The sequence below is a fragment of the Crassostrea angulata genome, chromosome 10 (assembly GCF_025612915.1).
Source record: "Crassostrea angulata isolate pt1a10 chromosome 10, ASM2561291v2, whole genome shotgun sequence".
Classification (NCBI taxonomy): Eukaryota; Metazoa; Mollusca; class Bivalvia; order Ostreida; family Ostreidae; genus Magallana; species Magallana angulata.
In genome coordinates this window covers 40,988,765-41,015,181 of record NC_069120.1, presented here as the reverse complement: position 1 = coordinate 41,015,181, position 26,417 = coordinate 40,988,765, and the positions used below count along the sequence as shown (strand labels likewise).

Here is a 26,417-nt window from a genome sequence, read left to right as displayed (position 1 = left end):
AAATCGAATATTTATATATTTATGACAGCAAATTCAAAATTATTAAGCTAGTGTCTTTTTGCTAGTAAATCCTTTTATCAATTTTCTCAGAACAAATACAAAAAGAATCCATGTGAAATACCCTAGAGCGTATATTCTTTTTAGATTACTGAATTTTAAATTTTAGAAGCAATGTGTGCATTCTAAAAATCAATAAAATAAAATAATGATTTTTTTGCATTCAACATTTATCAACATCAGAACGTCATTACGTATTCAAATATCTTTGCACTGCAAAAATATATTCATTTCTTTCTTGCATGTACACATGTTTCTGTTTGCAAGCATATATCCAACAGAAAAATTTCAGTTCAAAATAAAGATTATATTTAAAACTGTCACTATTTGTTCTCCTTAAACACTCGAATCTCGAGTTGTATTTAATTGTGGCTGGACAACTTTCAATGAAAATGCAGGCAAAATAAACATGACTGGGATCGGGGCAACACTTCATGGCTATATGAATGCATATATTACCTGAATATAGGACGTAGAACTCAAGGACATCAGATACCTGTGGCTTATGTGCACATGAAGTTCACCATTATTTGTTTAAACACGTAAACCTAGTTATGTGCCCGTATAGATTGTTTTAACTTTAAAGTGTTTCCCTGTGAAAATGACAACTCTTGGGCCAGATATTCAAATACGTAGATTATGTGAAATCTCGATGTAGGGATGTCAGTGTGACCCCCCCCCCCCTCCCCATGCAAAACTTAAGCCAGCATTTTTAGAGGCCAGTTATGATGTATCTTAGACACCTGTTACCTAGATACATGTAAATGAATGCATGTAGGTAGGCCATTCTTTGGTGAATGTTTGTTTCCGTAAAGGTAAAACGTCATCCAGAAAACGGCGATTAAGTTGTAGAAAGTCAAGTTGAGTTATTCCTCTTTAGCCCATGTTAATTTTAAATCTACTTTCGCGTAATATTATTCATATGCATAGTTTTAAAAGGGATGTTCAGTTGTGCAGGGGTGTTAGTGAAGTAGTTACACACTCATTTACAGGGCTTTTCCTTTCTTTTAATTTACAAACTAGAAAACCCAATTTCTACCCTACCCAGTGAAGTATATTTATATGATTAAGGTGGCTCTATACACCCACAGTTTATTCCAATTTTCAATAGAAGACCACAAAACATATAGTTATCAAATATTAAAATGATGAAAGGGATACTATAAGTATTTTTAAAGAATTTTTTAATGTTTTTTCGTGTTTTTGTAAAATATTTTTTAAAAAGACAGCTATTAACAAATTGAGAGAAGTTTTTTTGTCATATGATGGATATTTCCTTCGGACACATAAAAAAATTTATAACACTTTTTAGTATTTCCCCAAAACATAATTTTTCATATTTTCTTACTCTGTTGACAAATCATTTGAAAAAGTTGATTAATGTTATAAGAAAATGTTTTTTTATAAATGTAACATAAAAAATTGAATGAAAATCATTGCAAATAAACAAAAAAAAATATTTTAAATTTTATTTGGTATGAAAGTTCCTCAGGTAAGGGTTATCGTTCCTAAGTCCCAAGGCCCAAACACCTTGGGGACTTTTCATTTCTGAGTTGAAGAAAATTTCCTAAATATCACGATGGAATGATAAATACATACATACTTCATTATAGGCCTGTATATGTGAATATATTCGCTTTAATGCAAAACTAAGTCAAATAAATAAAGGGGAAAATTGACTAGCCTAATAGGATTTATGTATCCCAACCTTAGAGAAATTCAAAGCAACCCTCCCATCCCCTTAAGGTGTCGATATTAATGTGCATTAAAGTATATCATAATCGCAATATGTTCACCTGTTTAGAATTTTCTTTCACTGTATTCAAATAAAAAATACGTTTTAGAAAATTTTGGAAAGTTAAAAAAATTATTGTTCTCAACGGGAATCGAACTCATGACCTACAGGTTTGTAGGGTAGCCACGAAACCACTGCGCTATCGTGCAACATGTACATGTACGAAATGGGAAAGAAACTATCTAAAAAATTACACTTGATTTTATTGTTTATTTCGATAAATAATACCACACAACTTGACGGTATCACATACCACATTACTTGTAAGTAATTCTGTTTATTTCGATAAATAATACCACACAACTTGACGGTATCACATACCACATTACTTGTAAGTAATTACTTTTCCAATTATCAAATTAATTAAATCTATTCATTTAACAAATTTTTTCAAAAGAGCGGTCCCCATACATTTCGCCTCATTTTAAATTAGCCAGTACCGGAATTACCTGCTTCCAGATTTACTTTTATGCGTACTGCGTCATCAAAAAGTGGTGTATAGAGCCACCTTAAATGCAGAGTTTTTTAAAACTAGAAAACGCTGGTAGAATCATATCCTTTTCATCGCTTTAAAGAAAATTTATATTTTCCAAACATTGCGTGCATGAAATTTATGAAGGTTTCACACAAAAAATCCCAAAACATGTCGGTATTTACTTTCTTCAAAGCACAATAGGACTTTTGCATCAAATTTATTAGATTTCTACGGAAGCGTATTAGTGCCACTTTGTTTTGGTTTTTTTCTTTAAAATTCCAACTTTAATCTTGGAATTTCCAACTTAAAAGTTGATTTTTCCAACTTTAAAGTTGGAAATTCCAACTTTAATCTTATAATTTCCAACTTTAAAGTTGGAATTTCCAACTTTAAAGTTGGAATTTCCAACTTTAAAGTTAACTTTAATCTTGAAATTTCCAACTTTAATCTTGGAATTTCCCACTTTAAAGTTTATTTTTCCAACTTTAAAGTTGGAATTTCGAACTTTAAAGTTGAAAAAATCAACTTTAAAGTTGATTTTTATTATATTTATATATATAGATAGATAGATATATACTATGATTTTTTGTTCCATGTAAATTAGGCTTTACTCATAAAAAGAATGGGGGAGCTCATTTGCTTTCAAGAAGAAATCAATATAATAATACAACAACTCGAACTCACTGGAATTAATAGAACATGTCATAATTATAATTTCAAATTTATTTTTTGAATTCCATGAAAACAATAACTACCGTTATGTCATAATCAATATATATATATGTGTATAAAAGGTTGCTTGATTGTATCATACACATATAAAATAAATTTTAAAAATCTTCAATAAAGAAAAGAATTAAAAGGATTAAGCATAATGAAGCATAGTACTGAAAAACATTAAGGAAAGTAATTATATGTAAACAATAATCTATTCCGCAATTTTCAACAAAGAATTTTCAGTTAACACATACATATACGGTAGTATGTGCATGATAATCTTGAACAATTAATAAATATGTTGAATTGAATCCCAAGATTAAAGTTGGAAATTCCAACTTTAAAGTTGGAAATTCCAACTTTAAAGTTGGAAAAATCAACTTTAAAGTTGGAAATTCCAATTGAAAATTCCAAGATTAAAGTTGGAATTTCCAACTTTTAAGTTGGAAATTCCAAGATTAAAGTTGGAAATTCCAACATTAAAGTTGGAAAAATCAACTTTAAAGTTGGAAAAATCAACTTTAAAGTTGGAAATTCCAACTTTAAAGTTGGAAATTCAATTGAAAATTCCAAGATTAAAATTGGAATTTCCAACTTTTAAGTTTGAAATTCCAAGATTTAAGTTGGAAATTCCAACTTTAAAGTTGGAAATTCCAACTTTAAAGTTGGAATTTTAAAAAATAAAAATATATATAGAGTGGCACTAATACGCTTCCGTAGATTTCAAATATTTATTTATTTTTTATTTATTTCAACTTTGAGCTGGAAGACTCATAAGTTTTGCATTTATATACAAATGTTCAACAAAAAGAAAGTTAGAGTTGTCACCCTTCGCATAGCTTGATGTCAGAGGTGATGCGTGATTTTTTTTTATCATGGTTCGTCTTCGCTAGCCAAGGATGACGATCCGCTCCTCTACCCTTTTAGAGGAGCGGATCATCACCCATGGCTAGTTAAGTCTACGAATTCGTGAATCACAAACCAGTTTTATGATGCATACATGTAACACCATTGTAATGAAGTTCATATAAATATTGAAATCACTATGTCCATAACCTGAAAAAATCAGTGTCGACGGGTTTAAATATTTCCGATAACCTTAGCCTTTTACTAAATCACGTCTGATCGCAAAAGAACCCTTTCTTCTTTATATACATGTATATCAAAACCAAACAAAGAAATCATGCATATGCATCAGAAATGACATAACTCGAGTTTTAGATATTGGGAAGAAACATCATTCAATCTTTAAAGGGATATACCTGTATTTTAGATTTTTACTTTGCTAGGCATTGCTTTTTACCGCATATGCACATTTCAACTTTAATCCGAAATCATTTTTCTTTTGTGTTCGTTTCACGAAGGTTATATAACATACAAATGCGTCACACAATCTATATTTACATTCTACTGTGTTTTTCCATTAAATTCCGTGATGTTTAAATGCCTCTAAATGCAACTCCTATTCACTGCGTATGAATTTACTAGTAATTTACATAAGTAGTTCTCAAACAGTGATTTCTATGTTATCGGTTAAAAAATGTATTTCATGAATGTTGTCAAAACACCATGTTTTATAATTATTCAACAAAAAATTGATTTTGTTGTTAAAAGCAACATTTCAAGAGTTATTTATCATGGATTATATTTTCATGCTCGTCGATCTCATCTCAACAGTCTATGTGAAAACCAGTTTAAACCGGTTTTACAAAACAGCTGTTCTTGCTGTTACTTATTCACTCCCTCCATGATCTGCACTTTATATAGATTTATTTAAGTAAATAATTGATTTCTTCAGTAAGGGAATGTAAATATAAGCATTGAATGATTTATTTTTGACGTCGTCGTGTCAATAACTGCCGTCAGGTGAGCAGACAAATTATCATAACGCGCTAACGCGCGTTATTCAATTTGTCTGCTCACCTGACGGCAATTATTGACACGACGACGTCAAAAATGAATCATTCAATGCTATAATCAATCCCAATGCAATGACCCCCATGGCATGCTTTATCAAAAAATTCTAAGATTATAATATGAACTCGGACAAGAAACTGTATGCCACTGTTGGAAATAATTTTGTAAAATATAGATTTTGATGAGTTTTTAATTTTATTTTTAAAAAAATCAGTTAGTCTCTGTCTAACAACGTTTTAAACGACCCCTGGGTTTCTTTTTATTTAAACAAACTGATGGCATATCACACTTCCAAGTTACTAGTAATAGAATTATCCGATTATACTTGTACTAGTTAATTTTTTTATAACCTGTTGCAACAAACATTGCCTACAAATGCCCACACTGGACCAAATTGAGAGGATTAGTACAGTAACAAAAGGAATGGAGACATGCAACAGAGCTATTATTTTGCGGAAGCGAAACAAGAGTTTCAAGACAGAAACCAATGGTATAACCTTAATTTACATCTTTTAGAATTTCGCATTATATATGAAATGATACAGATTTTAAAAATCAAACGACATAAATAGATAGTTAATATATATTTCAAAATGATATTTCAACAATAATTTCTGTGGTGATTCATTGCAGAAAAAAACACATACCCCGCAAAGTTTTTTCAGCAAAAAATACATAACCCAAATTACCGAGTTATGTAAAAAATTTTCTCCAATGATCGCTACCTTCATAACCCACATGAATCATACTTAATTTTGAAAATGATACAAGCTTACAATTCTTTAATAAAACATTTTTATTAAACAAATAAAACAAAGAAGTAAAAAAAGAAAACGGAGTCAGTGTTCATCCCCCTAACTTATGGCGCATTTAGTTTGATCTTTTTGCACTTAAAATTGCACTATTTGTCCCCATGACAATATTTTCGACAAATTAAGAGGAATAACTCCATAAACTGTAGTTTCCAGTTTATGGTCTTGGTTTCAGGAAGTCTCCTCTGTTACAGACCATCCATCTATCACGGAGAGAGGAACGACGCGTAATCGACCGAGGCCGGTTTCCGACGATGTCCACCATTTTTACGTCAAAGGTACGTCATATTTGGAATTCAAACGTTCAGGGAAGGAATGGACGTACATGTACATGTATGAATAACAAATGAATTCAGTTTTCAATGAAAAAGGTTGTCATTTTCTTATCACTTTTGCTACAATTTAGAAACCAATATTGAAGCGAGAAGAGAGAAAACCAACCAAACAATGGAATCACATTTTAACGTGACGCAATTATTTTGGTCATTTTATTGAACTTCTCTTCCTCGTAACACTGAAGAATTATGCGATCTGAAGCGGAATTAAAATAAATTAAACATTGATAAAACAATGAATTTCTCAAAGTGAATTTTCTTGCTACACGATGTGCTTAATAATTGAATAACGGTCAATGGGGCAGCTCGAAGATGACTTTATGGACAATTCAATCTTCACTGTACTGGAATAAATATACCGGCACATGTATAACAACCATTTTCAATATCTAATAAAATATATAGGTTGATCATTGGCTTCTTGATTTACTAAATAAAAATGATTAAACCCTGTGAATTTTCAAATTATTGCCATGCCAGATTTATTGCACGTTGAAAGCTATGATATACTAGTATTTGGGCATTTAATTAAGCGTATTTTCTACCGATTGCATATTGTCTGTTAATTCTTCCGGCTTCAAAACTTGGAACATTTTCCCCACACATTGGACTCGTCTCCAAGTTAAGGAGGCTGGATGGTCGTATAATTAAGCGTCAGATCTGTGTAGAATTTTAAAATATTATTTGTTTAGCTTTAAACAATTATTCAATAAAGAAAAAATCCATATGATTCATCTTTTAAATCTGGGTATTTTTCTATTTGTTTATATATTTATATATAACTCCTCTTCTAAAGGAAGTCAATACAGTCTTAAAATAGCTATGACCATCGAGCCCTCTTAATTTGAAATGTTTAGCTTGCAGCCTTGAATTCAGTAATCAGTACTACAGTACTTCTCAATAATTACAGTGGTTATCGACCTACAGGTCAATGCTCACTGTTTATCTACTATTCCTTTGCTTTTTTTCTTTCTGTTTTATCAACACTATATAACAGCCTAAACTTTTCACGGTATGAAGCCAACAATTGGCACAGAAAGTCTTCCATAAACGCTAGTGACATTTCGGAAATATTTGGTCTAAAGATTCAACATATCTCTCAAAAGCATCGAAGATTCCCTCGGAACCTGCCTTTGACCTAATACCCTTCCCCCGAACCGCTTGAGTGGAAAATGAGAGAGAGAGAGAGAGAGAGAGAGAGAGAGAGAGAGAGAGAGAGAGAGAGAGAGAGAGAGAGAGAGAGAGAGAGAAAGAGATATCAGGTATTAATTTTTCAACAATATCAAGCTATAACTGAACAAGGCATTGGGCTTTATTTGATATCGGAATCGATCCATGACCTTGACCCTTGATTTCAAGGTCAATTTGGTAGGTGACATCGATGACAATTATAGCGTGATGTGATTTTTCTAGGACATTCGGTTCACGAGCGGTACATGTTATCTAGGTCAGTGGTTGCATTCTAGAATATGCTTGACATAAACATTATAGCATGATGATACACTATAAGCTAACGCTTTCGAGTACACCCAGAAAACACTCGTTATTTTGACCTTTTACATTAAAGACGCCACTGTCTTGACAACGGGTACAAAATGAAAGTACCCACAGTTGTACTTTACAGTACGCATGGTACTAGTTTTACTTGTACGTTGGTTACAATCATTGAATATGCAGATTACCTTTCAAAAAGTGAAATTGCTTGACAAATATTTGACGGACGATGATCTGCTGTCAGAACACTTCAACCATTTTGCACTGTTTGGCGGTACCACCTCGTAGAAGGTGTAGCTTGTAGGCTTACTACGTCAATTTTCTCAACGACTTGACTTCCATCAATAATGGTGCTTAAACTGCACGTTTATCGTGGAATTATATTTACTTGTACATGAGAGTCTTCACTCCATTTCAATACCATGTCTTTACCATTTGTTCTCGTATTTCAGCGTTCACAGGTAAAATAAAAAAAAGCTCTTGTACCTATGGTTCGCCAAGAACAGCAATCATGTTTGAATTTGCAAAAGCTTTTTCTCTGCATAGAAGTTCTAATTAAATGAGATAAGGCGGGATTCAAGACTCTCCATATTCTATTGCCAGGCAGAAGCCGACATTCTTCTTTTGAAATTTCCAAACTTGGTTTCTTATGTATAGTATTCAATCAGATGTCTACGTATCTAATGCACGAAGATAAACAGCTTGCGAGAAACTTCACAAACTGGGGGCATGTAGCCGCAATTTGACGAAAGGTTACTATTAACTATATCAGAAAACAGTCTACTCATTTTTCCAAACGCCCGTTCTTGTAAATATCGATTTATCTTAGAGTCTTCTTGATTTCGAAACGAGTTTGCATCACGCATAAGACACGGGGTATACCTTTAGCTGTGCGAGTGCATTCTGTCTTAATTGATTGGAACTATGTTGTAAGAGCAATGTTTACCTGTTAGTTACCTGTTGGCATTAAAATCTTACAATCTCAGCAGTGCAGGGGAAATTGGCTAGACGGAGCAAACTTGACAACTGTGTCAAACCTTACTTCATTTAGTTCCATTCGAAAAGAGGGACGAGGGTATTCAAAATAATAGCATTAGTAATATGGGAATAAAATACGATATGGTGTATGACAAAATATGAACTGGTCATATCTGCATCTATCACGAGGGAGGGGGGGGGGGGTATATGTCCTCTTTAGTACACGTGCTGAGGACATTCTTCACAATGTCAATGTTTGTCATGCCACATTGTCCTTCTCTTGTTTACCCTTATAATTAACTGACTAACCCTTGTATGCTTCACCCGACTCTTGATCAGAAAGGTCATCTATGACCCACAGAAACCACCCACGATCAACTGTATTTCCGAGGACACGATCTTAAAAGATTAATTATCATATTCAAATATAATTTTTTAGATACAATTATTGATCTACGCAAAGATGCCAAATCCGAAAGAATGTAAATTTGACTTAGGCTATCGAAGGTTGTGCATATTTACTTGTACGCTTGGACTATCTTATTGTAGAATATTGTCCTCATTGCAATTTTCATCTGATCGAAAGAGGAATAATCCTTGAATCTTGCAAAACAAAACCTATCCAATCAAAGCCACTGGGTCATGCTTCAAAAGTTCATAGCTTCAATTTATTCCGAAAATTTTATTTCTATTTGCAAATTCATAATTAATTGTTTTCACTTTTTTAGTACATGCACATGTAATTCTAAGAGAAAAAAATACACCAGTGAAGCTTGATTTATTATAAGCTACAACAAAAAATGTTTCAAAACATGATTAATTTTAAAATGACCGAGATATTATTTTCTCTATAGATTTTGGTTGAGTGTTTTTCGCAATTACGCAAAGAATGGTAAAAACGTTCATTTTGTGGAATATTCATAGTTGATTTACAAGCATACTTTACATTTATTTAGTTTCCGTCAAGTTATTGTCGCAGATTTCTAGTAATGAGACATTTTCTTGTTTAAATATAATGCAACAATTATTTCGATAATTTTTCGATAAACTACTGCAAGTCGATTGATTAAAATCTCTCTCCCCCCTCTCTCTCTCTCTCTCTCGTGATACTTGTACACTGAAAGACCGAAATATCCTCTATCATTAGTCGTTTGAATACTGTGTCCCAAGAGATAGGTATAATCGTCTTCAGTCTTTTTGAGAAAAAGAATCAACAACACGCATTCGAGTTTGTTATTTTAATAACACTTAAAACATTAAAAACAAAAAAAATATAACAACAAAGTATATGCCATTCTTACTTTGAGAACATTTTTCCAGTGTAAAAAATATATAAAAACCGTTCCCATGTTAATATAACGGTAAAAAAAAATGGTCACTTCAAATTTGAACGTCCATTCCATAAATGTTTATAATGTCAAGTTTCGCAACAAAACAACGATAATCAGGCCTGTGTTACATTGAATGCATCCAGTTTACGAAACGATTTTGCAGCTGTATCTCTTGGAGTCGAACCTCTTGGCGAAACGAGTCACTTCGTATAGACAGGACCCGGGGGTATCCGAGTGTCCTATCCCGACCACCAAGAAACCGTTTTTCCGATGAGCCACGAGAATCTCCTCTCCATTTTTCCCAAGAAGCGTGTCATTATCCTCACATTGTCGGAAGCACATGAACATCTCGTTGCCAAATTTCATTCTCACGAGTGATGAATATTGTCCGGAAAGTGCATAGTTGATGGTTTTCACATCACTGTCTTTGAAAGTAAAATTTGCACTGCAGGCAACAATTTTCCCGGCTTTGTCAATAATTGCAGCTCTCTCGATTTTTCCATTCCTGGTAAGCTTCAAAAGTAGGTTTCTCAAGTCAGAATCCATGGTCTTAAAACTCCTTAATTGTCTTGTTCAATTCTTTTCGAAGAATCCAAATTTTAGAGTTTCGTTGAATTGCAGTTGGAGAAATGTTGAGCTTATACTCTCAAACTGAAGTCGAAGAAAGAAATGAATACGTTTGAGTCTTGGTCGACTATTAAACAAACTTCATCATACCTTTATCATTTTAAACAAGGAGATTAAATTTGCAGTTGAAAGCTCCGCCCACCTGTAACTGAGGGGTATATATGCGGCACCTACGTCACACAATATTCCTGTCACGGCCTCGGCCTTGCGTGGACAAAGGGCACCTGCTTAACGGAAGTCAAGGGGAATGTTTCCGTTGTGAAGGCACATTTTCTTTAAAGAATTTAACTAGGTCTCTGTGTTATCACAATTTTTGTCAGTCCACGGAGGTAATTGATTAAAATGAACTCGAATGATCCACTACCTGCCTTCTGAAAAAAAGAGAAAGAAAAGGTTGATTTTTGCAGTAACAAATTCACTTAATATATTTCAAACCTCAGAACTGCGCGAGTATCATTTATTAATAGCACTAGTAATTACGTATGGTTTAGAATATCAGAAGACGATGTGATAGGTTCAATTTTAACTTGCTGATCTCTTCAACGAAAAACTTGATCAGCAAGAAATGCGTGCTTTTTAGATAGAAATACAGAGAAAGGGAGAGTTCTGAAAACAATCGATTCCATTTTTCCAAAAAGGGTTTCAATCTTTTCCTTTTTAACATTTTGATATGAAATATTAGAATTTCTGAAGTTTTGATGTAATATGCAGTGCTTACATTTATAGGTTTCTCAGTGCACATCGCTATGAAATATAGCATTTTGAGCTATAGTAAGTAAGAATATTTTGTATCTCATGAGATATTTTCTGATATCTGTTGAACTTTTAACCTCGACAAGTAGCATCTTAATATGTAATATGTCCAATTGTTCTACAGATGTCGGCGTAAACACAGCAGGCGTTGTCGAGAAAAAAAACCCCAAAGTAGCTTAATCGGAGGCCTTCCACACCCGACGCAACATTATGCAAAAAGATTTAAAGGAGTCCTTTAAATCAAGTTGGCATTACAATTTCCCGTTTGCAGGGCTTTTGGGGGAGGAGGAGTTGATTATTCATACAGAATTTATATTCAAAGACCTATTATTTGTATATTACATGTTTTTATGAAGTTAACAAGAGTAGCGCTTTGTGATATATTTCCATTTAAATAACAGTTTACGGAACATAAGCGACATGATGGCTTGAATATCCGAGAAAATTATTCTTCATGTGAAAGGTCAACTAAAAAAAGGAGAGGGCCAAAAAAAAAAAAAGGTGGAAAAAACAGCAAAACAAAAGTATATGACTTTTTCACCTTTAGCCAAAACAGATTAAGAATCACATACCGGATTACTGGAGTACTCAACTTATATTCGTAAAAGCAATATAAATTGATAAGTAACGTGTATGAGTAGTTTTCAACAGCATTTGATTAACTGCAGTCAACAATACCCGTGATATATGTTTCTTATTGAAATAGTTATGAAGTGACTTTTATCTTTGTAGTTCTTAAACTCAAAATCTCGAAGTCATTATTGTGTGACCAAGACGGTAAAGAATTTGAAGATATCTTCGTATTATCATTTATTCAGTATCCTTTTTAATCATTTCAAAGAAACAGTTTTTATAATTTCATTGTGTATGCTAGGCCTACCGGTATAATGTGGAAGGAGTCAAAATAAGTTTTGCTTACACGAGCTTACACCAAATTCATTTGATTTGATCAATAACATGTTTAGATTAGACTGACGGTTAGATTACCGTTTGAAGATTATAGTTTGGCCGAGGATCTAGTCTGTTCCCTTACTGGCGGCCTGGCTACGTTTGAACACTTTTAACGAACGCTGTGGGACAATAGCTCTGAACAGAATTCAGTCTTTTCAATGAAGTATCATAATATTTTTGCGAAAATACATCAAAAGTATTGAACAAAAAGCCCTTTTTCGCCGTTTTTTTCTTCAAATCATTGTATGACAAAGTGCTAACCATGAATAAATTTAAAATTTAGGCATTGAATCTGTTCATTTGATAACACCCCCGCCTCATCCCTCCTCCACACTCCTTGCTGGAATCCATCGGTCGTCGTCTCATAAAGATGTCTTAAAACTTAGGGAGACAGATCGCTCAACAAACTTTGCATAAGATCTACCTTAAAAATCTAAGTACCATTTTAACCATAAAGTATATTTTTAGTAAAAAAAAAAACAAATTCAAATTTGAATATTTTCCCATTCTATCGATATCATATACAGAACTCTTCGTCTTAAGAAGATTAGCAAAGTGTAAAAAGGTCATGACCACCCAGTCCTCTTAAATCTCGTGCCAAAAATCAACACGTGCGTGAAGCAAGTTTGGTTACGTCCGTTAGTGCAACCTAAAGTGAATCAAGGGACATGCGTTAGCTTTTTTACAATACCTTACAAAACCTTCTCTTCTGCAAAACACCATCATTCCATCATCGCACTAGCAGCAGTGTCTACAAGTTTGAAGATTGTTAGACCTGATGTAGAGAACACTTATACATACACTGTATTTATATAAGCGCGTCTCTGACACGTTAACTAGATTTTCTCTCTCTTACGGTCAATTAGATCTGCTAATTGCCCTCCAATCAAATCCTACTCTACTTTCACTCAGAAGACCCGGATTGAATAGTCATCACCTTGCTGTGTCACAGAGCAAATAAGAATATAATACCTTTTTTTCCAAAAATCGTATTCTCTGCTCATTGCAAAAGTTGAGGAAACTTTGGGGTAACCAGAATTCGAAACCGGGACCGCTGTAAATCTACTTAGGTCTTCTACAACTCCACGGGCTAGCCACTCAAAATTGGCATTTTGCATTCTGTATTCTACAATATAATATTTTATGCTCTTTTATGCACAGTACCTTTTATTGATCATAAGTATATCATAATTTATGACATTTACTTTCAATCACTCATATTTTCTTGTATTTGGAATTTTTTATATTGTTTATATCATTATTATTATTATTCATGTATATGTACACTCTGACAAAATTACACCTCGATATCTAATTCACATATTTGTTTTAGTTTATCTAACACAAACAGACTAGATTTATCATGCGATAAAATTAGATTTTAAACTAAAAAAAAAAAAAGAATAGTGATTTGAGCTATTTCAATTTGAAGTAATTAAAAAAAAACACCATATTTTTGTAGCTTACTATTGATGAACAGTGTTTCCCAAGATTTTAAAAGCAAGTGTTAGAAAACAATCAAAGAGAAATTATATATGAGTACGCATATTCAGAGAGAGTTGAAAAAACACCAATCGAATTTCTAATTTTCGATGAAAAATAATTCCAACGATTTGATTTGATCTTCAGAACGGTGCTAGAACATTAAAACATGGATAAGGCGTCTCGATGTGGTATATAAAAAACCAAGTACTTAATTTTGGGTACTTAATAATTGGGTCGCAATGCAGTTTCCGGTTTAGCATAAGACCAATGGCACTACCAGTTGTATGCAATGATTTGGTAAAAAAAATTACTTAAAAGATCGTGTCGTCATAGGAAGTAGATCTCTTGTTAAATCTAAAGCTTTTTTAAATGTGTTTCTACGAGTCAGTTCTACATTCAACTAACCGGGCAAAATACACGCATATTTCTAATATTAGTATCGAATCTATGTAATTAAGCAGACTCACTAGGCAAGGTCATTTTTTAAATCCTAGTATTTATATTTCTTAGATGAAATACCTAGATAGATCACAGTCATGTAAACCTGTACTAACCATAAATTATGACATATTTTATTAAACTGGGTAGAGAGGTTACAAAATCTGCACACATGCACTCCGTGAAACCTTATGTAAGTAATGACCTCAAGAGGTCGATTTCGTTAAAATTTGAAAGATAAATGTCCTGTTTACTCCCCGCATACATATATTATATATCGGGGTGTTATCATAAAATAAACAAAGACAGTTCTATATACGTAATAGTCATGGATAAAGAGAACAGGAGTTACGAAATCCGGAGATAAGTAATATATGAGCGGGACAAAACAAGCACTCGATGGCCCCGTGTTTATTTGTGTATTTACGTGATTTTTTACGGGTGGACATCGACCCAAACAACAAATAAAACAGCAATCTCGTGCAGAGCAAAATTTACTAATTTGTAAACGCAACTCAAACCCTGATGAAGTCCCTCTATCGACTTGTGATAAAGCAACGATTGCTGTGCTGAATTGTATTATATTAACTGAAACAGGTATAACCCCCAAAAAAACCCAACTAATATGTAGAAATTTTTCATCAATCAGAACTATTACTTGCCCCCCCCCCCAAAAAAAAAAAAAACACAACATGCGTATTGTTTTATTCTAAACTATTAATAATACCGAGGAACCTTATTACTAGTATAAGGAAAGATAGTAAATTCTGTCTTTTCGTTTGTTCTTTGTGTGCACATGTTCAATGTGCAATGTCCATTTTTAATGCCAGTTTACAACAGAAGCATATAAAGGAAAGGTGGGGCTGAGAATAAAAGTGAGCACATCCAATTATGGTGCCTGACCCCAGGATCATGTATCAGTCTCAGACTTGTCTCGTGGTGATGGAAAACATCGAAAAAATGTCATGCTTTTAAATGTGTCTCAATATTACATGTAAGACAATTGCAAATTTCAAGCGTAATTTTTATAATAAAAGAGAAATATTTCACGAATGACTTATATGATCCAGAGACCTAGTTCTAAATTTGTCAACGACCTTAAAACTTTTTGTAATTCACCCTTATAAGTAAAGTAAAAGTAAATAGTTTATTATAGTGACATGTGTAGATAACATAATTACAAAATTCCTTTTACAAATATACCATCAATACACCCGGCCCAACGGACCTATAAGTCACTTTCAAACTGTTACAATGTGAATAAATTTTACATGTTTTAGGAGCAAGATGGCTTTGTCATATCATATTGTTATAAATATGAATTTTGCTTAATTATTGAAAAATGTCCCAGGTTTTGACCTTTATTAATTAATCCTGGAGCCAAACCATTGAATCTTTGATTTTTTTTTTGACACGACGAAAACAGCAAATTATGCTTTAAGCACGTAACAATATGATTAATGTAATTAGCAATATGAAATACAGTTGTATTAACAAAATCTTTTATTATTTACTACTGCACAACAGTGGGTGATTACGCCCGACACCCGCTCTTATTGTTGTGGAGTGGCACCCAAGCACTCAATTGTTCAAGGTGTCGCAATTGACACCGTGATTTGATTTTCACTATATCCTTCTTTTTGGGGAAAAAACGTGTTTTTGAATGCCGCTTAATTAAGATCAGTGAAGCAAGATTAGCCAATGTTACGTTAATTCTACCTTAGACAAAAATACCGATATTAATAGCAAGTGTCCTCTGTTTTTAGGCTTAATTACACACACCTGTCAGTTTTTATTCTGATATTTAATCTCGGATCGCCTTATTGGACACAGTTAAAAGAATCTAGTATATAAGCAACGCATATAATTGATTTGAGCAGGTTTTAGCTATAATAATCTTATGTCTGACACCAATCTTTTGTCAAAACAATTGGAACAATTACTACAGCACAGTGATGCCGCAATTATCCGGATCCCGATAATCCGGACGTTTTTCTTTCCGGACTAATCATGGGCGAATTTTTTTTTCAAATGGGCCATAGTAAACATTGATTCATTTGTCTGTATGCTTCATTCATCTTGTCGACTTAGTCGATATCGAAAGTGACAGGAATTATCACGATTTAAGGCAGTGGTTAAAATTTAATTTTAATAAACCCGAGGAGAAAAAGCAGACTTAATCAGATAGAAAATAACTGTGTGCAATTAAAAAAAAACTCTCTTGGTTGCAGAAATTTGTTTACATGTAAATTTTCATTCCCCCGCCCCTCTGAAAAAATAGAACGTTGATATTTTATTACGTTTGTTAAAAACACTTTTATTAACATTGTCTGGGGTTTTTTTTAGGTGGACATGTATTGACATTGATTTGGACACCATTAGAAAACCAGGCCAAGATGAATAATATGTTTCTTTTTCCAACCTGAAAATATTAGATTTTATTAGCGCTTCTCAGAGGAAGATGTTGTTTGTAAATTTTCATTATAATCTCATCTTGACTTTTTCTGTTTTTAAAGTATTTTATAAACATGACGAAAACAGTTTATCTTGTTTGTCACGAATCTCTTTGTTCGAAACTGACAGTTTCCGTACAGTATATTATTTGTAAGTCAACCACCCCAAGCTGGTACATTTGGTATATTTCGCCACTGTTTACGGATGTTAACGTTTCTTTAGTTCAGTAGATAACCCCAAACTACTCCCTCTCAGATGTGATATGCCTTTGTTGACACAGATCAATTTGACCAATTTTCGATAAGATAAATCGTACGAATAAATAAAGGTTTCCTATTGAGTTTTATTACCCATGAGTGACCGACCCTGTGCATATACATGAAGATATCCATTAAAAGAAAAAAAATAAGTTAAAATAAATTAAAAAATTAAATTAAATTAAACAAATAAAAATATAAAGGCTCAATTCAGTCACATATTATGCCGATAATGAAGCAAATGCTAATAACAGAACTTTCATTCTAGCTAAATAATTATATTTATTTATTTAAGGGCTCTCAGAGAGGGGTATACACATAAAAACAATAATATAGATCTAATCTAATCATGGTTATGACAAGTAATGGGGAACGTTTATGTTTTATTTTTTTTAAATAATGATATGATATGCTCCTAAAATTTGATACAGTACTTTGATATCATTACTCGCAATTTCATTTCATTCACATTTACTAGTGCATGTACTCAGTATAATGGATTAGTCAAAGTTATAGAATGTCGGAGGCCGAAGAAATTGTCCGCTGGAAAACTGCTCGACTTGAACGTTAATACAGTAATAATACAGTAAATACAGTAAAGTCATTCGAATTAACAAACTTGAAAACATGCGCAGTTTTGAGATAATAGCCGACATAATTGATATATCGCATTTACCTTTTGAATTCTAACAAAATAAATTTTAAAATTTCCTAGTATCAGAGTGGAACACAAAAACCAGGTTCTGGAGGGGGGAGGAGACGGGCCATATTAAGCAGTCCCCCCACCCATTTTTGAAACAATATAAATAGCCCCACTTAATTCCTTCTTTTCTGGTCCAATTCTTGTCGTAAGTGATGATGCAGGATGAAAGGAAATTAAAATAGTATATTTTTTTTTCTTTTTTACCATCATACAACTTGGCATAGAAATAGTAATCAATGTTTAGAATCTAACAAGGACTATATTTTTGGCGGAATGTTGGCGTAGGAAAATATCACATGGTTCGCAATTCAAATTTACTGTAGATTAATGTGTCCGTTTTAGCATTTTTAAAACAATAACATTAATGTTGGATTTTTAAATACTGTGAATTAATATTATGATACTTGGGTTTCAGAATATGTTTTTAAAATATGATTTACCTATCAAATTACATTTTTATAAGCTTTTTAAAGCGCCCATTTTACACATTGATTTGTGTGAAAAAATTACTAAAATCAATTTTTTTCTCTCTTATTTTAAAATGGTCAATTTATTAGCTTTTATGTCAATCTATATCTTTATATAAAGTCTTTATAACACATAAAAATCAAATATATTTTAATATTGGAAGCACAAAACAAAATGATCAAAATATCTTCAAAATCTAAGAAAATTAGAGGAAATGCGGGCTAACCAATATCAATTTTAGTTTAAATATTTAGGCCAAGTAGATTTTGTTTGAATAATGTAACTGTGTCTGGGGAAAGGCCTTCACCACAGTTAAAATGCGTTTCATATACCCGTAATGTAGCAGAAAATTGCAGAATTGCCCCAAAACAATTTTGGAGAAAATAAATTAAGTTGCATTTAAAATAACAGTCAAATTGTTCGCAATAAAATCATTTTGAAGCTGTAAATACCTTTCTTCGAAAAGTGTAATTTTATAATTACAGAATTCAATATTTCTTCAACAACGTCTTTTACAGACCATGTTGACATCCAAAACTCTCAGGTTTTTATTTAGTAAATGCCCTGTGTTAGTGTTATTTCCCGAATTTTCTTTGATTTACAGAAGAAAAAAATTCCAAAGAAAATTTACACGCATATGTTTTATCGTCTCAAAGGTTATCCATGCAAATGTGATATTGTGGAAACAGAATAAAATGCCTTGATTTAGCGTGAATGTGATGCGCATGCGCAAGATTGTAAAATCCAAAAATATATAGATGATTTCCGGAATTTTTTGAGGAATTTTCGTTGATTATTAATTAGCACAGCTTGATTGAAAAAAAATAAGAACAAATTGGTAATCTTGAAGTATCAATGATTTTTAGAATATCTAAAACAAAAGACAGTACTCTTTCGATTTATCGGTATTAAAGCTAAAAAATTCGAGTCTATTATTTTAATATAGTAGTATAGATAGATTTAGTAGTAAAAGCTGATAGACATTCTGATTTTCTACCATTTCATTGAAGAATAGAATCTTCATATCTCATTAAGATATTTACATAACTGCAAAGAACTACATTTATTTTCATTCTCCTTTAAGTTGAGGAAAAGGTAGTGACCTTGACCTGACCTTTATGCGAAAACAAGGTGGTCAAATTTGATTAAATTGATGGAATCATTTGGTTATATGATCTGTTTGACTGTGTCAAAATTTCACGAATTTCTATTTTAAGAAGTATGTTTGATAACGAGAAGACTCCTTCCTGAGGAAGAAAGTTGGAGATTGGCAATAAAATGCCTGTGTTTTTTTTGGGGGGGGGGTTGGGTATAGAGGGTGGAGGTGGTTCCACTAAATAAAGCATTTTACTGTTTATCGTTAAATCTTTTTGAATCTCTTATTATTCTTATAACGTGGGGAAAAATACATAGATAACTGGGTTTTTTTTTCTGTCGATCTGCACTTTTGAATACTGAAGTGACAGTTTTGAGACATGTAAGAAGAAGGATAACTCTCGCTTGAATACCTAAACTTATATGTTATCATTCGCGTGAAATATGAAATACGATTGGATCACTCGAGTTACAGATGGCAATATTGTTCAATCTAATGAAAGGTTAGCCCTGTATGATGCTATCGTATAAAACATTAATTTGATGACAAGGTATTTGTTGGGTAAATCTGAAGGATTGGTTGTTTGAACTTTAGTAATTTGGGTCAAAAGCTTTCGGCAATTAAATCTATATATGGAGATCTTTTCACACCTGAAGTTACTAGTATTGTCCTTTTTATTTGAGCATTCAAAAGACAAATTGGTGACTTTCCTTGTAAAAGCAAATACAAAGAACGATATAAAGAGTCAATTTCAACCTTAATAATTCAACATTAATCTAAAATTGTTTCAGGTGTATCAAATTGTTTTAGAATTTTGTAGAAGAGTTGATATAGATAATTTTTTTTCTCTATTTATCTCATTTAAGGAAGGAGTCTTCTCGTTATCAAACATACTTCTTATTATAAGGAATTCATGAAATTTTGACAAGGTAAAACAGATCATATAACCAAATAATTCTATCAGTTTAATCAAATTTGACCTCCTTGTTTTCGCATAAAGGTCAGGTCGTCAAGGTCACTATCTTTTTCCTCATCTTACAGGAGAATGAAATAAATATAGTTCTTTGCATTTATGTAGACATCTACTTAAGATATGAAGATTCTATTCTTTAATGAAATGATAGAATATCAGAATGTCTACCAGCTTGCACTACTAAATTGGGATAAATATTTAAACTAAAATTTATATTGCTTAGCCCGCATTTCCTCTAGTGTTCTTAAATTTTGAAGATATTTTGATTATTTTCTATGCTTCCAATATTAAAATATATCTGATTTTTACATAAAGACCTTATATTAAGATATAAATTGACAGAAAATCTAATATATTGGCCATTCAAAAAGAGAGAAAAACTGATTTTAATGTTTGTTTTTTTTCCACACAAATCAATGTATAGAATGGGCGCTTTAAAAAGCTAATAAAAATGTAATTTGATAGGCAAACCATATCTAAAAAACATATTCTGTCACCCAAGTATCATATCATTAGTTCACATTAGTAAAAAAATCCAACATTAATCTTACTGTTTTTTAAATGCTAAAACAGACCCATTAATCTGCAGCAATTCTGAACTACGAAACATATGTGACATTTTCCAACGTTAATATTACGCCAAAAATATAGTCCTTGTTAGATTCTAAACATTGATTACTTTTTCTATGCCAAATTGTATGATAGTAAAAAAGAAAGAAAAAATATAATTCAATATTAATTTCCTTTCATCTTGATTTAATGAAAAATTAATCAAATTTACGCTTGACAAGTCGAAAACCAGAAAAGACTCCTTCCTTAATTTCACGCAGTGGCAGTATATGATGCCAAACGCTACTGTTACAATTCAATCAAAATCAGTCAAAAATATTTTTCTCATCCTTTTTCGAATAGAAAATATAGAGCTAAAACAAACACAATTATTTTCAGTTATGAGTTGTGGGTACATAATTCTTTCTTGAAAACAAACAATGTTTTCGGAAAGAAAACTTACTTTTTTAACAATAAAGCTGCATTATGCCTGACAAAAGGTTAACTTTAAGTCATATTTCTAAACTGAGGACATTTGGATCATAAATTGAAAAATTCACATGTCTGTCGTTGTAATGAAATAATTTTGTTCAGTAATTTTAGGGGCCATTTTAGGCGTGTCACGTATGGTTCTTTCTTCTCTCGGAAAGAACATCCCAAAATATACATCCAATATTAGGCCTTATTAGGTTTTATTTAGGGTTAGAGGTTTTGCTTTGGGATAAAAAGTTTTGACCCCCTCCCCTTAAAAGTTTTATGTTGTTTCACATAAATGTGACAGACAAGATTCCGGTTGGATTCGAAATGTAAGCACTTATTCCGGAAATGAATCAGTAACTTACGTCATTGAATTTACTTATATTTCTAATAAATGCGTACTTTGATTAACACTACGAACTAGTTTTATAGAATCTTAGTCATATGTTAAGTTCAAAACATCTATTTACACAACATTTATGGCTATCTGATTTAATAGGGGCATAGCGACTTTAACTTGGGGGGGGGGGGTGTTATGCATATTCAATATTTATATACATATATAGAAAAATATTGAAGAACCTCCTCTTCTCCAAATCTTCTCCTAGCCTTATGAGAATTATTTACATAAGATCAAGCCTACATTTTTCCCCGAGGCCTTCCGACGTGTCCCTAGTCTAATGAGTAGTGTCCACCTATCAAGAGTATCTTGTCTCTAGAAGTCTTCCGAAGTGATTGCACAATCGGTAGGCATCGAGAACCAGTCTAGATCGGGTGTCCCCAACCTGGTTAGTAGTATTCACAGACCAAGCGAACCCGGGTTCCCGAAGCCTTACGAAGAACTTGCACAGTCGGAAGGCCACGGGAGCTTGGTGAGATCAGGCGTGCCTAGCCCAGTAGTCAGTAGTGTTCACTGATCAAGCGTACCCTGGTTTCCCGATGCCCTCCGATGTACAATTATCATCGGAAGGCGTCGGAAACTATGCTAGATCAGGCGTCCCTAGTCCAGTGAGTAGTGTTCACCGACGGATGTTTCCCCAACCTAGTCAGTAGTGTTCACTGATCAAGTGTACCCTGGTTCCCGATGCCTTCCGATGTACAAGTACCATCGGAAGGCCTCGGAATCTATGCTAGATCAGGCGTCCCTAGTCCAGTGAGTAGTGTTCACCGACGGATGTTTCCCCAACCTAGTCAGTAGTGTTCACTGATCAAGCGTAACTTGGTTCCCGATGCCTTCCGATGTACAAGTACCATCGGAAGGCATTGGAAACTATCGAGATCTGGCTTCCCTAGCCCAGTGAGTAGTGTTCACCGACGGATTTTCCCCGACCTAGTCAGTAGTGTTCACTGATCAAGCGTACCCTGGTTCCCGATGCCTCCCGATGTACAAACATAATCGGAAGGCATCGGAAGTTAGGCTAGTTCAGGACTCTCTAACCTAGTGAGTAGAGTTCGCCGATCAGGGTGTCCCCAGCCTAGTGATAGTGTTCACAGACGAAGCGTACTCTTGATTCCGACGCCTTACGAAGTACTTGCACAATCGGATAGCCACAGGGTCTAGGCTTGATTCGGCTTCCCTAACCCAGTGAGTAGGGTTTAACGATCGGTGTATCTCCAGCACAGTGATTAGTGTTGACTTATCAAGCGTACCCTTGTTACCGAAGCTTACCGATGTGCTTGTATAAATCTTACTCGTATTATAAATGGTTCAATTTTTATTAACCCTCTTCTTACTCATACTCCGATTGAGTGCAATACCACGATTTCCGAGTAAGCTATTGAACTTACTCAAAGTCCTACCAAAAATACAAAATCTAATCAAAATGCATTGCGAACAAATTAGATTGTTTATCTTGTAATTTTATCATTATCACAAGTAAATAAAATATCATTTCCTATGTCGCTTATAACGCAAGATCTGATTGGTTAACAAACCGGGTGTATTCCGTACTACCTGCTGAAGCCGGTAGTAAATAAAATGTGACGTCACAATACACTTCTTATTAGACACGATTTGAGATGAAAAATTTGATATTTAATTTTTCTGTATCAAATGATCTATTTGTGAGTTTCTAGTGATTAGCCAAAATTTTAAAGCTAGATTTTAAGTGTTCCTAAATACTTTCATCAACAACAAAATGCAACATTAGAGTGAAACTTATATCAATGCAATGCATGCGTAAACAATAAAAAGATTCGAGCTTTGTTTAGAAAACAAAGAATTCTAAACTCTGTAACTAGCTTGTATCTCTATATTTGACATTTTGAGTTTGGCAAAGCATGAAAAACATCCATATTAACCATTGTAAGCAATTAAATTGAAAAAATAAATTTTGAAAATGTTGAGATCAAATCGTGTCCAAGTCTCTTTAAATAAACAAATATTTTGTCAAAATCTCTATTTCTCAATATTCGAGCTATTGGTATGAATAAATGATTTCGGCAAATTTCAATTAATATTAATTAATTTTTGGTTCTTTGTATCGAACTTGTTTCACTGGTAAAACAATATAATTTTAAAATTTGTGTAACATTGGAAATAAATTTGCTATCCAGGTCCAACCAAGGATGTAAAGGGATTTACCCCGGGTTGTAATTCCATACACCCTGAGGCCGCAGGAATACAGCCCGAGGTAAAACCCCGTACACCCTAGATTGGTCCTGGATAACAAATAACATGGAAACTTTTTAATCATTCTTAATTCATGAGTAAGAATATACAACCAAATTATCTAAATAACGTGTAGATGTATTAAATGAGCATATACATGTACGTACAAAAAGATTTTATTGCAATATAGCTCGACTTACAAAATGATCTCTATATATTTAGCGAAATTTCTTAGATTTTACAATATAGTTATATTTACATTCAGTGTTTATTTCCCCTTCTGTTTGCATTGGAAATCTGCGACGTTCAATTTTCTATGAATACACTATGCTAATTCATGCGTCACAAGCACAAATATAAACGTTTTCACGTGTTTTGAGTATAGATTAAATGAAACTTTCAATCTTTCAATCTTACATAACCAATTTGATATACATCACGGCGATTTTCCGAGTAAACTATTGAGCTTGCTCAAAGTTGTATTCAAAATGATTAATCTAGTAAGCAAAATGCCTTGCAAACAAAATAGATTGTTTTTCTAGTAATATTATTGTGGGTGGGTTTTTTTTCGCTTTAATTTAAAATGACGCAATTAAGTCCAACTCGGTGAGTAACATTTGCTGCTCTTATTGGAATGGCAAAGTAGAATCTGCGCGATAAAGTCCAATCTTGTCTTTCTCACGTCATTTATTGGAACACTAATTTAACGCGATCGTAAATGAGTCACATTTGAAAATTAATTACGTAAATATCTGTTGATTAAAAGATATACAAACCGCGATAAAGGTTATAGCCCCCCCCCCCCCCACCCCGTGTTTTATCGATAGGAAACTAATTATTTAATCACAGGTCAATCTGCGCAAAATAGATACTTTTTCTAGTTTTCAAATCATACAAAGCAATTTACGAAGGAAATGTCTGAAGAAAACATTTGAATGAATTCTTTTCGGTTGATTTGGGTAAAATTGGGGTATACATGTTCTAAAAGTTGTGGAAAGAAAATAAGACTGGTGTGTTAACCCCAATGTATTCGTTTTTTAGCTTTCAAGTCCAACATATGAAATTTAAAATTCTAAAAAGAAAAATAAGCCAGTTAACCATATAAATATTTAAGATATTTCAGATATTAGTGCTAGTGTTTGTTTTTTTGTTAATTTGATATTCTTTCCCTACAAAATGTCCTATTTTTATAAGTTAATAAATGAAAATGACAGCTGTGTTCCTCACATGCCTTTTTATAACAATATAAATTTAATCAAAACTTGTGTTACTTGAACAATGCATTTAGAACTTAAAACTATTGAAATTGGCTGAAAACGGGTTATAAAAATTGCGTATACATATTCTCTTCCCACAAATGTTATTTAAAAATAAAATTTGGTAACACAAATTTTATCTTTGAATAAACATTTGTGGGAAGCAATATTGTGGAGATTTTGGTCAGAAAAATAACCAGTTTAGACATAGTTTTATTAATTTATTTGTTGTTTGTTTCGATTTTTGATTACTCAAGGTGTCAAACTAATAACGTTGAGAGAGAAAAATAATGACTTTTTATTTTAATTCCCAAATCTTGCTCTGTGTAGACCCACATTAAGAAGTGAGTACTATTATACAATTTTTAAAATCAAAACGGACGCATCATTCCACAATGTACCTTCAAGCGATCTTGATCTTAAAATCATGCAAATGATGGACTTCGGGTCAAGACAACGCTACAATATGTGGCCAACGTTTAACATAGGTTTTAAATAGGGAAATTTTTCTTTTAAACATATTGTTCTTATGTGCAGTAAATGTATGTAATTCTTCATGCATGGGTATTAGAAGAAGAGGACAGAGATTGCGTTTGTCAATACCCCTCAGCGACACATTGTAAATCCAAATCGTCTTGTTGTTCTCTATTAAGCAAAGAGTGCTTATGCGAGCGTTGTGGCCCATGGGCCTCCGGTTTTTGTGTTTTTAAAATTTTTGTTTATTTTGTTTTTGTTTGTTTGGTTTTTTTTGTTGGTTTTTTTTTTTGGGGGGGGGGGGGGGGTAGTCTGGTGACTCTGGCCCCTCGATTTTAATCTTTTGAAAAAGCTGTTTTTGCATCTGTTGAAGACTCGGCAATTCAAAATAAACATGGGCGAATAAGATGGCACAAATGCCTTTAATGATTTCATCGTAAGTCACTATTTCAATATTTAAATGTCTTCATCTATTTTAAAATATACTGCTTTATGATATATTGAAATCACGCAATATCAAGATTTTAAACGATAATGTCGGTTCAATCTATGAGTTTTAACATTTTAACAAGCTGATGAATACACTGTACTTATTATGTAGAAAAACTAAAAACATTGTCAATTTTATAGGAAAGTTTCTGCTCTTCCTAAAACATACCTATACAACCTACTGTACTGTCCAATCACTTTTTTTTCAATCTTTAGTACTACTACGTACTTGTGATCCTTGTCTGTTTTTCACAGGGTTTTGACACAATCTGTGCAACAAAAAAAATCGCACATAGATTGTGTCAAAACCATTTGCTGTTTTTTACGGAAACTAGGAGTTAATTCATAGCTCTATAGAAACAGCCAGACTGAAATCTACACGCCCCGGTTATCGATTGGTCGAAATCTACAGCGACTGAAACTGACAAGAAACTGACAGGACTGA

General features: G+C 33.0%; 1 long non-coding RNA gene across 2 annotated transcripts; it reads right to left on the bottom strand.

Moving 5' to 3' along the window:
- Positions 1-9,803: 9,803 nt before the first annotated feature.
- LOC128168157 (uncharacterized) lies at positions 9,804-22,016 on the bottom strand. 2 transcript variants are annotated; one of them, XR_008241302.1, is made up of 4 exons: positions 21,786-22,016; positions 13,215-13,368; positions 12,934-12,993; positions 9,804-10,909 (listed from the first exon to the last, which is right to left on the bottom strand). It is a non-coding gene; the product is annotated as an uncharacterized LOC128168157 (long non-coding RNA). The 2 variants fall into 2 exon arrangements; XR_008241301.1 differs by lacking the exons at positions 13,215-13,368; positions 21,786-22,016 and having other exon boundaries at positions 12,934-13,200.
- Between the last annotated feature and the right edge of the window lie 4,401 nt (positions 22,017-26,417).